At 34.9% G+C, this 14,844-nt stretch overlaps 1 protein-coding gene across 1 annotated transcript in view; it reads left to right on the top strand.

Annotated features, from left to right (window-relative positions):
• The first annotated feature begins 258 nt into the window (after positions 1-258).
• Positions 259-14,844, top strand: part of LOC126914504 (uncharacterized) — a 51,552-nt gene continuing 36,966 nt past the window's right edge. The window contains exon 1 of the mRNA XM_050718542.1: positions 259-308. The gene's annotated coding sequence lies outside the window, so the exon portion shown is untranslated. The remainder of the gene's footprint in view (positions 309-14,844) is intronic.

Here is a 14,844-nt window from a genome sequence, read left to right as displayed (position 1 = left end):
AGAAATTTTAACAAATCGATCGTGTATTTATTACGTAGGTATATTCGTAAATTTTTAGCATTTCAATTTTTAATTTCTATTTTAGAGTTCCAATTTTTACAGCAATTAAATTTTATTAGAAAGTTTGAATTCTTTCGATCACTATAATTTCAAGTTTGAATAGAATCTCATATTTCGTTAACTGAAACTTTTTGAGCGATTATCACTGTGTTTTTCAAAACAAATTACAATAATTTATGTTTTTATTAAAGGTTTTTCACCTTCCCTCCCTTCCTATTGCCTGGAGAAGAACTGCAAAGGCCAATAATGTAAGTAAATATGTACATGATTTGTATTTTCTACTTGATTTAATTTTATTACTTGTATTTTACAATAATCATCGTTAATTAAAAAGTAGAATCTGATTAAAAATTTCACAAGTTTGAACTTTTCATTTTAAATCGAAAATTGGATAAAAATTTTCTGTTTAATGGATATAACCTTTAATCTTTCGTTATTTAAACTTTTCACATAAATAACACTGTTTTTATTAAAACATACGAAGTTATTAGAGTCGGACTTTGTTCGTCCGAGAATGTATCAAATTTCATGTGTAAGTAAATAATACGCGATAGGCAGATTTCAGAACCAAAACAATTCTTGAGCGATCCTTTGTACTTTCAAAGACGTGCTTCGACGAAAGGATGGCTCGAGTACTAATGTTTCTACTAATATTTCATTTAGTTGATCGATATAAATGCATTCGCTACTAATTTCTTTCGTTAAAGTATAATAACATAATAAGTCATAAAATTAGTAAAGCAAAGTAAAGTATAAGGATTATTGAAATTTGAATAAATAAATTCCACTCTACGTTCCTAGATTTACTCTACGTTTCGTAGAAAAGCAGTCGACATAATGATCATAGTTCGGAAGCTTAATAATTTCACAGCAACCGAAGTTGCATTGGTAGTGTTTCGTGCACAACGTATTTTCCACAACGTGTAAAGTTGCATCGTTTTTGCCATTCATCGTGATTTCGAAATACCTACTTATATATGTCACAAGTATGGATCTAATTAGAATTTCCAATAACAATGCTATTAGATTACGACGATAGCATCTATTCTAATAATATTATTTCTTATAATATTAACTTGCCTGTTACGAACGTAATGGTATTACGTATAGTTGGAGAATTTATCAAATTGTTTCATTGATTTTCGTATAAGCATGGATTTGTATGAAAAATTTAAAAAAATTGTCATTATATTTCTCGAAGTTTAGTCTACAATTATATTAAATTATAGGTTTAATTTTGCGTTGGAACGTAGAAATTGGTATTGCAATTATATGACACGATAATAAAATTTATCTTTAATTCCAACCGTAAGTAACGTTGTAATTTTCTTCTACGAATCGCTAAAAAATTGATTGGCTACTTCCGTTGCGTTTATACGTTTAACAAATGATCTTTTTATAGCTATTGGTTTTATCGCTTTTATTCTTTACTCTTTACTATTTAGTCTTTATTCTTTATTCTTTATTGAACTGCGAGTGTTCCAGACGTATCTCGTTTCATTCGATCAGTAGACTACTAACCATTCAGCTGAGTCGCGACTGTGTTCCCAGTATCGCTAAAATAAAGGATGTTTGGAATAGAAGGCGCATCTGTTTTCTAAGTGCTCTTGAAGGAATTTCAAGAGTGCGGTGGAAAAAGATATTCTCCATCGATAACATTAAAAAGAGTCCTGAATGCGAACAATCCATCGTACATTTTTATCGTAGAATTTATCGCAGATTTATTTTTCCATACAGATTGCGTCGTCTGTTCTTCTTTTCTCTTTCCGAGGGTATCTTACTTTTTGACCTCGCCATCAATAACGAACAATCTTGTGTATCTATAACCACGTTTATTATGAGCTTCGATTAATTATTCTAGTGAAATTGGAGCGACACGAATTGCTATCACACTTCGTTATTCGTTTCTTTTTTCATTGAGCCATATGTTTCCGCCGTTTAATCTTTTACAGAGGGATAGCAGTGTCACGTAAATCAGCCAGAGTCCTCTTATCCTAGCTTGACGTGTGAGAACCAACGCAACGTGAGGCTGAGGGTTATCGGATCAGTATCTATAGCACTCACAGAGAGTACAGCTAAATGTTAGAAAAAGGAAACTAGATGCTATCACGCTTACAATTAGTAAATTTCCTATTTTATACATACACATGCATAGATTTCCGTGGTAAGCATCTATTCAAATATCCACTGTATATTCCGATCGTGTAAATCTATGTTCGTGATCCACGATACATTTTATTTTACGTATTTGAAAGGGAATAACTATTTCTAAATACGTATGTATTGTATTAGGTCATCCCATAAGTTCGTTCCGTTTTTCGAGCGGTTACATATGTTAAGATTGTTTACATACCTTTCAGTTTCATGAAAAAATGCAATACCCCTCTCGTTGTACAACTTCTTCCCATTTTTCAAGCGCACATTGGTCCCTTATCGCCGTATGTTTACAAATCGACGCATGAAATGTATACACAAAAGTCGGCACGAACTTATGGGACGACCTGATATTAAGATCTCCTTTACGAGAAATTGAAATTACTGTCTTTAACGCATATTTCAGCGAAGCATGAATTTTGTATTTCGTGCTTAGTGAAAAGATACCAAGCAAAGAACGACATTTTCGGTATAGGATGATCTGACAAGCGTGCTGGGTAAGTTCATTGATATACTTCAGGAACAGCCAATGTTGCCTTAAAATAGTTTATTGATTATAAGTATCAAACAACCTTTTCTGAATGTATAAGAATCCTTATCGAAACTTTAAAGCCATTTTGCTTTCGAAACTACAGTTTTTAAGTTTGTGGAAACGATATTCTAGAAACTGATACGGCCTTTGCCTTTAAGTTTTAAGAGTTTATAAAAACGCGAGTTTATTCGCTGCTTCACCTAAGATTACATAGTATATACGTACAATAGTACGTACAATAACGTTTAGTCGTATCGATATAAACGAGCGATAATTTTCCTCGCTTTAATCCGATTTAAGTTTAAAATCATATCGCTTTATTAATTTCTCGTTCAGTAGGTTTACTTTCTTTTAATTAGATACTTTATTTTAATTAGATACTTTTATTACCATTTTATTCCGGAGATGCTGCTTGCAGGTAATTTAATTATTGATATCAATGTGTGGCTAGGGAAGAGATTTCTTTAACTTGTTGAATAATTTCTTTAAATATATCAAAAATTATTAATTTGCTATACTTATTTTGAAATGTCGTAGAGCGTAAAACAATTCGTTAAATGGTGTTTCTCTTCCATTTTACAATGTGCTTGTTCGTTATGTGCTGAGAAAGTAAGGTTTTCCTCGTATCAGCAAACCAATACATATTATCATAGCCAACATTAGCAAAAATTATTATCATCGTTTCCAGAATATAAATCTATTAAAAGATCTATTTAGCCGAAGCACTGCTGCTCACTATCTTTTAATAACTTTTGCATGCTATGACTATTACGCTATGACCACTGTATTGCACTGTACGATGTACATATAATAGCATTTAATATGTAGGATACGTAGATAGATAGATGTGATACGTAAAGATGAAATATGCGTATGAACTAAATCCTTCCAACTCTCAACATATTTACTTTCAAGGTTTAATACCTTTCCACTAAAAGCATTTCCTAGATCCCTTGTAATCCTGCTTCTTGGAAACCGGAATGAGAGCGGACATGAAATGTTATTACGAACAACGTGCAACGTGCTTGATAGAAAATTAATGATCAAACTAAATTAAGGCAAGAAAACACCTAAACACTGATCGACGCGCATAAGTCAAAGTATTACGTTACGTTTAACGAATACTTTGATCGATAATTGAAAATATGTCGATGAAAAGGATATAATACATGTGGGACTCTCGTCGCACGATTCACTTTTACACAGTATCATCTTTGCACGGTTTTTTTTAGCACGATTTATTTACTTTTGTCACTGTTTGATCGCTGTTACGCGATTCTCGACCAATCGAAAATCGTCACAACGACTTGAATATTCGAGCCAAATAAATATCCCTGGGGAAAAGATAGCATTTCAGTTTCACTTAAAATACAGAAGCTTGCGACAGAGATTCAGGATTATAACGATAGGTTACAGAAGGACGTAAGATATTTTTGACTGCCAATTAACCAACTGTGATGTGGGATTTCCGCAACCACAGCCAATTAGGTCAATGAGGGGAATCAAAGGAAAATGCCCTAACCGATGATAGATACTGGCATTACGTGCGGCCATACTGTGACGCAACGGTGGTGACCGGAGTATCCATTTTTTCTTTTATCCGTTTCGACGCATAATCAGAAATTTTATACACGTTGCATAGAATCGTGCGTACATAAGTAATCAGTACATAAGTAAAGTATTCAAATAAGAAATTATCTTCGTACTTTATTATAATTATAGTACAATATAAAAACATAATATACCAAAATAGAATACAGTTCGTACAGAATTATCATGCAACGTACGTTCGGTAGCGATTAGTCATATTCGCCAGCATTTCTTCGTCGTATTTACAACGTAATCGTATATACGTAGTCTTACATTGAAACTTCTCCTGCAAAGTTTAGTTATTAGAAGCTGTAGGTGCCTAAGTGGGATGAAACAGGGTTAAAAGCAACAAGCTAAATATTCCAAAATGCATTATAGCAGCTGATGCAAACTTACGCGTATAACGAATAATTACAATCGAACAATTACACATTCGTATTTTAATGACCTAAATACGCGATAAACGTGTAACGAACTAATTGACCGAAAGGCGTAACTTTAACAAAATTTGACGACGTTTTATTTTATTAATTCTATTTGAAAGTCGATTTTTCAGAGAACCAAACCCGAACAATTAACCTTGGATGAGAAACCTTGTTCTACGCTTTTGTTTCATTCTTGCAAAAGAAATCGTCTCTTGCCTATTCGCGTTGTATAATATTTGCGGTCATACTCTATATAAATAGAGCTCCGTCAAATCGAAATGTCAACTTCGTTCCGGCCGATGGAGTAGTCAAGTTGCCTGACACGAGTGCAAGCAATTTAAATCGGAGTAACTTGAAATCTCTTTACCAACGTGAAATTGTTATTTATTTGAAATATCCTCTCGTGTCTCGATACTTATCCGTAATAGTCAAGACGTTTGATTCCGAATATATAATTCGAAACGTTTTACTGCTATGGGTCTGTTATTTTACTTGACTGGAAATATGTTCTCAACTTACAAACGAAGTTGAGATTTGTTAGGTTTTTATACGAGCAACGCGGCAGAATGTGAGTTCGATTTACAGAAAAACGAATAAGGTGCGATTAATTCTGGTTATTCTAAGATATTCTCCCTTCTACGCTTGCCTCGATCGCACTCCATAAACCATAAACCATAAACCATAAACCATAAATCATAAATCATAAACTATAAACCATAAACCACCATAGCGAGAACTTTGGTCGAAGCGAGAGACTCTCGTTCGTACATACCTACGTACGCGTGTATGTACACACGTACGATACATATGTACACGTTGTCTATTTTCCAAAACCACGATTCAACCAGGTTCCTTCGGCTATTCCTTAACTCGAAGGGAATACGTAGCTTCTGAGTAATATAACGTTATTTCCAGTTCCGCACTTACCGATACCGATGCCCTAAACTAACACGACGTTTTCCAACTTTATATTCGATCAAATTCCTTATATTTCATGTTTCCATTATATTCGTAATTATAATTACAATTTTACATACAAACGTAGCTATTTTTCTGTTATTCTCCGTTGGATATGTTGTTGAAACGAGGCTACGCAAATTCAAACAACTCGAATTAATCTGGTTTCTCTCAAGAGCGAAATCCTATACGCAAAATCCTTATCCTGTGCTTTTATTCTAACAGAAGCAACGTTAAACTTGGCCGTAAGTTCGCCGTAACTCTATTTGACGTTGTTAGTGAATCTTAGTAACAGACGATATGGAAACTTAGAGGGAAATATGTGCGAATGAGCGTAAAAAAGAAAGTTAAAATAAATCGCGAAGATGAACATTTTCTTTGGCACGTTGAAACAAGATTTACATACGTATCATTTAGTTATAACACGATACAGGATTGTTATTTAATATAAATAAAAGTAAGATTCTAAAACTTTAGCACGTAGTTTTATGGGCATCGTCGAAGATTAGCGTACTCGTACTTTCACGTATAGGGTTAGGCAATAAGGGGATTTAAAAACGTATGTGACCCGTATAATAGAATTATACGAGACGTTTATATATCAAAGATACGATTTTACATACGCGACAAACGTAGACTAAGAGCAAAGTTTTACTACGCTGTGTCGTTCTTAGGAACACAAGTATGATACAAAGATCGATAATGTCGAATGAAACGTTGTTAATATAACATTACTTTGTATTGAGAAAAAATCAAAGTATTCCATTTGGACGCGACAAAATCCAATCTATCTGTATAAATGTCTGGATAAACTATAAGTTTATTGCGATATGGACGTCGTGAAAAATAACCTTTACGAAGAATTGCTATACATGTGAGAAAAAACTGAGGGATACGGTGGCAGGATGGGTAAGAGAAAAACAAAGGGATAAAGAGGTCATATGCTCTGTGAGGTGTAGTTGGAAAGGCGACCAGCCGTGCAGATTGAGCCACAGGATGTGAAGCCCATCAGAGTTTATTGAGTGTAAAGAGTAGAGAGACAAAACAAAGAGGAAAAAGGGCACTGTGCGTTTCTAGGAAAAATGAAATTTTATCAAAAAGCAACTTTAAATATAGAATATTGGAATTGCGTTTAGTTATTGGGTATAACGAATAAGGCGTATACGTGTGCGTTGGTCGTCGTATCGCGTATCCATTTGAGAGCAACTTGGAGAATTTTTATTCTCGGATAGGCGATAGAAGGCTTACCAAGCGCGTACTATCCGATCAGGGCTCTCAAAACCACGTAAGGTCGGCATTCGTATAAATTTAATGGATCCTATCGAGATTTCCATTGCGGAAGCAGAAGGGTTTCCGTTTTAGACAGACCGAATAAACGGGAAAAATCAAAGTAACATATACGCGTATCCGTTAGCAATGAAATTTTATTCTCAAGAAAACCTTTCTTTACAGTTGATGTCCGCTCGGCAAAGAATAGATACGTACGACGAGAAAGGTTCGATAATCTTTCGTACAATCGTATAATCGAAACGTATCTTTATCCTTTCTTCTTTCCAAGAATAAATACGAAATATACGCGTTGAAAATATATACGAAGCGTCGTATTATCGGGAAACAAGAAGCGAGCTTATATCGCGACACAAAGGGACTACACAAGTAACGGCAAATACGATCAAACACATTGCACGCGTGCTAATTTGAAACGAAATACGTATTCATCGAGGTAGACATTTAATAAGATTTGTAAAACAGGCTATGACCTAATGTTTGTTCGAACGGAAATTGTTAACAGATGCGCATGCGATTTCCGCAGGTACATGTATATCACATTAATTTGCTACATTTCAAATTTATCGAGCGTCTAGAGAATCGTCGAATTTGAAAAAATGTAGGTACAACGATACGATATCGAATCGAAATACGACTAACGATTATAAAACCGGCAATGATCCGTCGTTGTCATAGAAATTTATCAATGGGTAAGGAAAGAAGAATATTTCAAAAGTAAGAATAGCGTTCACTTTTATTCCCACAATCAGGAACGTATAAAATACAAATATAAATACGCAATACATACTTGGCAATTGTATCGAACAAAGAAACCTATGACGATATCAAATCAAGAGAACTGTCGAAAGCGTGCGGATCCGATATTTTTAACAGGAAAATTTTTAGAAACAACAGAATATTACGAACGTGATGCCACATCCAATTATATTTTCCAGTTTTACATCGATAATAGTCGAAGAAATATCGAAATAAACGTTTACTTGGAAAATAATCATAAGGGAAAATTAACGATTAAATGCAACGATTAACCTGTCTAACCCTGGCGATTATAATCGTGTAGTACGTTAGTCGTGGTACCCTAAGTCTTCGTTTCCGATAGGGCAAAATGAGAGTACGTTTTTCATATACGTAGTACTGTTTGCAATTTCCTAGAAATTTCAAATACCGATATTACATTAAACGTCGTTACGATGTACCGTTAAATTTCTTTACACGTAGCATTTTATTATAATCGTACAAGTTACTATTTACAAATTACGACGCTATCTAGTCTCACAATGTGCGATCACTTTGACAATTATCTTCTATAAATAGCGAATTGTAACATTATCGTCGCAAAATGAAGATATTTACATAGCAATGCGTGAAAATAATAGTCGATAAAATACGTCGAAATTATACACTCTATCGTGTCGTATAGCGCGAACATAGACCACTAAGTTAAGAATAGTACGATCGTCGATTTACAGCGGTGCTGTCCACGGTGTTCTTCTTCGCTATGCTAACCTCGTAATATTTTTCTCTTCCACGTATACGAAGACTACAGGTGAAAATACGATAAGTCGGATTTCCCGTTTTAAAATTCCAATACGTTGTCGATCAATTCCATGACAAAATTATGTTTGCGTTTGATTTTGGTAATACGTATTTACACGTATGTTTTCTCACCGTCTCGACGTGTCAGAGATATCGATGAACGTTGGTTACGCATACTAGTATTAATTAAGTTAAAGTAACGCAACGACTAAACTAATATCGATCGTTTCTTACCAAACATCCTGGATATCTTCGATACCCATTTTCGATAGGGTTATATTTCCGAATCGATCAGGTTATTCCCTTTTTCGACTGTTTCGTATCAAGACGCTTCTTAATCGTAAAGCCGCGTAAAAGTGTTTTTCAATTATAATCAAACGTGATCCAGCCCTTTTGGAGGTTCTGCAAACAACCGATTATTCGAGATAAAAATTTCACGCGATAAAAACGGTACGTGTTATTCTGCGCCGCATAATTCGATAAATAAGTCAAAATATCGGTATTACTCGTAGAACTCGGGGATAGCACTGATTTATAACATAATACCTATGTATATAATATTAATATAAGTACGTATTTCAAATATAACGAAACACCAATTCACACACGTACTTGCTTTGCGAAAAACGAAAAGGTGCACCTGATTCTCTTATAATTTTTCTCTTCAATCTCCTAGCGCTTTGGTACGCTACGATACGTTATTCTAATTTTGTACGTCAACAAATGGAAGAAAGATTCGCTCGAAAGCAAAAGAAGAAAATTTTACCTATTCTATCGCGTTTTATGTATTATTTTCGGCCGCTAATTCTTACACGCTAAATCTCTATAATCAAAAAATATCTGGTCTAAATATGGCGTACACCAGCACCGAATATTACAAACAGCACCAATAATCAATAAGTAGTAAACAATCGATAAAGCACATATCACGATTTTCAAATTTCTACATTTCCCCATACTTATATGCTGTCAGCTTTCTACCTGTAACGTCAATTTTTATCAAGAAATTTCTACGATTCTATGGATATTGATTATTTCGCGAAATTTTCACGCGTGCCGCGCTAACAAATATCAAAGCTTGATAATTTTATCTAAACGGTCGCGTATAACCAACCTAGCTGTTAAACTAACTGTTAAATCAGTATATTATATGTGGTTGAATAAAGTGCGTTAAATAAAGTTAAAATATCGAACATACGTGTAACATGGTATATTTAAATAATTGGCAAACAAACAACGATAACCAACGTAAACGTGGACGAAGGAATAAATAACTTAATTGGTTCTTGATTCGACATCGATATCTTTCAAATCTGAATTTTTCACCGCAGATACTTGTAAAATATACGTACATATATAGGTACTTATATAGAAAATATCGTCAACGTCGAAGCGAAATAAACGTCGGTACTTCGTTACGCATAATAGAATCAAAGCCTTTTAGAAAATAATTGGCGCCGTGTTTCTAAATAATACTAATAGTCGAACAATGGTACTACTCGCTTTCGTTCGAGTTCGTAACGTAAATTTTAATTCCATATAATTTCCAAATGAATTTGCTAATTGCTTGAAAAAAGAAAGTGAAAGTTTGAATAATAAGATATCTCTAACTCGCGTTCGCGCGCGGACACGTATTCTCGAAACGATCGGTCGCTTAATCGGAGCCATTCGTTTGATTCTGCAGCCGATCGTTCGATCTTTGTCGGGTTCGATCGATAAGTTGTTACTTAATTATACGATTATCTAGCTTGGTTGTGCGCACTCTGAAAGATCGACATTACGTAGGAACCGATTAGAAGCTGTGGCAAAATCCACCATGATGAAGTGCATTCCATATCGTATTTGCGTTCGTGCAACGTTTCTACACTACAGAAACAACATTTCCACGTATCGATTTTCTTTCGAGCCAACAAGAACACTTTGAACTAAAACAACCGAACGTTTTCCATTTTTGAGCTATAGGTTTTGAGCTGTGTTAATCTTACGAGTAAGTTCTGTATATCCTCGCTAATTCGTCCGCATTTTGAACTTACATTTACCCTTACTTTACAGTAGATATTTGGCATTAGCGTCTACCATTACGATCGAAACAAGTAATAAACAGGTAAAAGTTAATAAACGGATCTCGGCAATGAAACGTCTTACAATTAGTCGCGACAGACTTTATCTTTTCACTGTACTTTAACCGTAACTTTCTTCGCAATCATGCGTTCGATGTACACGAATACTTTTACAGTTTCAACAATATTTTATCGCATTTTTTGTTATCAACGTGCTACTCTCGACCAACTTGTCAACTTTTCTTTTACCGAACATCGAGGACTACGTACACCCGAAAGTTAACTATCGTTGATAGAAAGCACACGATTCGTGGAACATAGAACTCTGCAACGTGCATAAAAATAGAAATAATTTATCTAGGATCATTTGGTTTACAATCCGATGCTACCGATACAAGTTTTAACGACAACGAGTGGGAAATTAATTATTCGATCGAAATATCGCGATCTCGACTCCGAACGAACGGTTAGATAACGAACAAAAAGGATAAACTGAACAACGTGACAATTTGTGTTACTACCGTATGCGAATATATACCGGTGTAAGATGGAAATCCTTAGCTGATACACCATCGTCTCGATATCCGTGCAACTGTGTTTTGTACAAGAATGGAAGCGAAAAGTGACTTCCTCGCGCAATATGCGTAGCTCTTCGTGCTCGTGCAACAACGAGATTCGTTTCAATAATCGTACTTGTCGTTCGCGAAACCTCGCATCACGTAACAGCCGTTTATAATCTGTTTTCAACCGATAGTTAACGTTTAATTATTATTTATTGATCGATCGATATGTGCTTGATAGGAAATTAATCGTATTTAAAGTCAAATCGAAATTGCAAGCGATCGAGTCGATTCGAATGCGATTCTTCTTCCGTTCGAATAAAATTTGTAGAAACGTATCAAGAAACGTATAATATCTTTTCCAATTTTCCTCTATCTTTCTACCTTGATCTCTGAAACGATATCGCATTTTACAAATTATCGTAGTTTACGAAAATATTCGAACGATACTACGAACAGTAGAATTTGAAAAAAGTTGCTCGATGTAAGCGATAAAACATAAAATAGCGCATCGGTAAACAACGAAACGGTTAAAACTTCTTCGCGAATAATCGCGTTATCAAAATAGTCTTTCGCGAATTAACAAATCTTGCAGATCGTGATCGTAATACGCAGAACACGATACATTCGATATTCGAAATTGTTATTCAGCACCGATAATAATTATATCGATAGCAAATTTTATTCGTCGCGATAGTAATTACTATCGAAAGAAACGTATTCGAAACGTACACGTTCGAACGAAATACAATGTAAAAGAATAGAACAAACTGATACGTTATTTACAGAAAGTTGAGCGTGTTTAAAGAAACACGTACAAGTTGGAAGAAAAATCGATATAAATATTCGTGCCTTTAATTGTAATCATTATCGTGCGACGAATAAAGTTTGCTCGTGAAATAGTCGTAATCGTTGGAAAATTACCATGTACCTATAATTAATGGATAGAGCACGCAACGATTCGTTCGACGAACAACTATTTAAACAGCTCTATAAATTAACTTAATATTACATTAATTAAATTCAAAGTAAGTTATACTAGGACTCGTTTGAACAGGTACACGTTGCGTACGTAGCGACGAGAATGACTCGAAAAAGTTTCTCGATAAGGGTTAGGTTGACTAGATCTTGCGAAAGTCTTGCATACTTGATGGCATATTTTACAAATAACGACTGTACACGTATAACGTATCGAGTACGCATCGACGTTGAACGTGAATCGAAAATGATCGTTACCTACGACAGTAACGTTGGTAACGTTGAACAACGAACGTTATTACGAGTAAGAATCGCGTACAGAACCTGATTAACAGCGTACCTATGTTACAGTATACGAATGTTGACGAAACGACCTTCTCAACGGCTATTTCTTTTCCCTACGCGACTCGCGCAATGAAACGCTCGATGAACGAGAGGTGGAAATCTTTAGAAAATACGACACAGGTGTAACGCGTTGAACGATCGATCACGGTAGATCGCAGTCGTCAAACATCGATTTGCCTAACACGATACTTATCCGTGTAGGTTCGAATCTAATAAATTCCATACTGCAAACTAATGTAAATAGCTGTATACGTATGATACAAAGGGTAAACAATGTTCAGCTATGTGCAAACATTTTCTTACATTTACTACGCGTATATCAATTCCGTTCGTAAACTTCGATAATCTCAAAATTTGCGAAACTATCTTTTCATACGATTATGTCGTATAATCGCGGTCGCGCTTTAAAGTTTGAGAATATTCCAACAAATTATTATCCTGGTCGTAGCACATTGACTTTGATATTTATCCGAACTACTTTTATCTATTAACAAGTACGATCGTAAACATCACACCTTGAAAGACTTAATCTAGAGTTAATTTACAGATAATTCGTTCCACGCTATCTTTGTACGCGCTATCTGGATCATAGAAATGTACATAGACAAGATACTACAGAGAATGCGGCAATGAAACTATCCATTAAACGTACTTCGAACGACGCGATGATTCATCTTTGTCGCCATTCATACGATTTTACGTTACACTCGTTTGTATTTGTACGACTTTCGGTTATACAATTGTAAATCCTCATATTCAACTGTATAGTTAAATTTTCATACAGAGACGATCGTTTTTCGTACATACGCGATAAGTTGATAAACTAATAAAGCAAATTTCCTAAAACAAAGAGTCCTTAGGTTCGACAGATTTATGCGTATACCTATGACAGATACGCAACAACATGTATTTATAAAAGGCACCCGTAGGTATCCATTAGCGAGAAAATGCGTGCAACGAAAAGATTTTAAAGCGACAGATTTTCGTAGCTACCTTGTGGCGTATATAACGAACGTACAATCCGCATTCGAACCCACATGAATATTTATCCGAATACCGGGATAAAGATAAAATTGATATTGTGTCGTTACGAGGAACATTTAAAACTATATTAACCTGCGCGTCACCGTCGAGTTTTGTATCGTCGTACAGATTTCGAATTTTCCATGTGTTAAGCGTAATGATAATCCAACATGTCCGTTGAGCGTGAGCTGCGAAAAAGTATTGCTCTCTTTCATTTTCAGAAGAATAATTACCATCTTGTTATATTTTATTTACACATACACACACACACACACACACACACACTCACACACACACATATATATATATAAATATATATATATATGTATATGTATATTTAGAAGAAATGAATTTCAAAAGCAACTTGGCGCAGTCATTATACGTATATTTCGTAACTGCTTTGCTACGAAAATTAAATGAATTTCAAAACCTACAGTTCTCCTCTTATTTCGATTCTTGCAAACAATTGTAATTTACTTTCCGATTTTTTCATCGTTATATCGTTGAAATTTCAAAGATCAAGAATACAAACAAAGTAAAGTTACTTTTTGCGTTTTAACGAAATACGCCTTCGTGCTATTAAAAGCGCGTTTAGACACGGATTCAATGAGACGTATAGTCGACAACTATACAATTTGCATGTATATAATTTACATATGCTTTGCGAATCGACAAACGCGTATATTTCTTGAAATTTGAATCAAGAACGCGTAGCGTACAGTCGGCATTTCTTCAAATGCATTATTAATTTTCCACTAACTACGTCGATATTCGTAATTTATTAATAATCGTATAAAACATTGTCTCGTCAAATTACCACGATCGTGGTAATACGCTTTACGAAAATAACGTTTTACAAACGTCTAATTTGAATATGAAATTTTCAAAACAACACACAAAAGACTAGAACGAGAGTCTTACGTGTACCTATACGAATTTCGAAGGAACGTTCGAAAAATTGTCATTGTCGGTAAGCGATATGCCGAAGCAATTTACTCTGTGCGTAACTAATTTGATAATCGATATGGTCAAAGAAGTTCCAATATCGATGGTGATAAATTTTGAAAGAAGAGATTTTTTCTAATAGAAATTGCGATAAATATTCGAGAAAAAGAGTTGTTTTCTGGCTCATCTCGTGAAACGAATTAACCGCCCCCAACGAAGTAATCGACCAGAGTCGAGACTCGGATCGTTACTGTCGCTAAAAAAGAAAGAACACCAGCGTGTTATAGTCACCGTAAAAACACGAGTAACCGTACCTCTAAAGTGGGGAATCGGTTGTCGATCGTTGCACGTAAAAGTCCGTGTTGCTCGTCGAAAAATACAAATTCGGT

The sequence above is a fragment of the Bombus affinis genome, chromosome 3 (assembly GCF_024516045.1).
Source record: "Bombus affinis isolate iyBomAffi1 chromosome 3, iyBomAffi1.2, whole genome shotgun sequence".
NCBI lineage: Eukaryota > Metazoa > Arthropoda > Insecta > Hymenoptera > Apidae > Bombus > Bombus affinis.
Note: the sequence above shows the minus strand (reverse complement) of the source record. Positions and strands in the feature narration are given on the sequence as shown.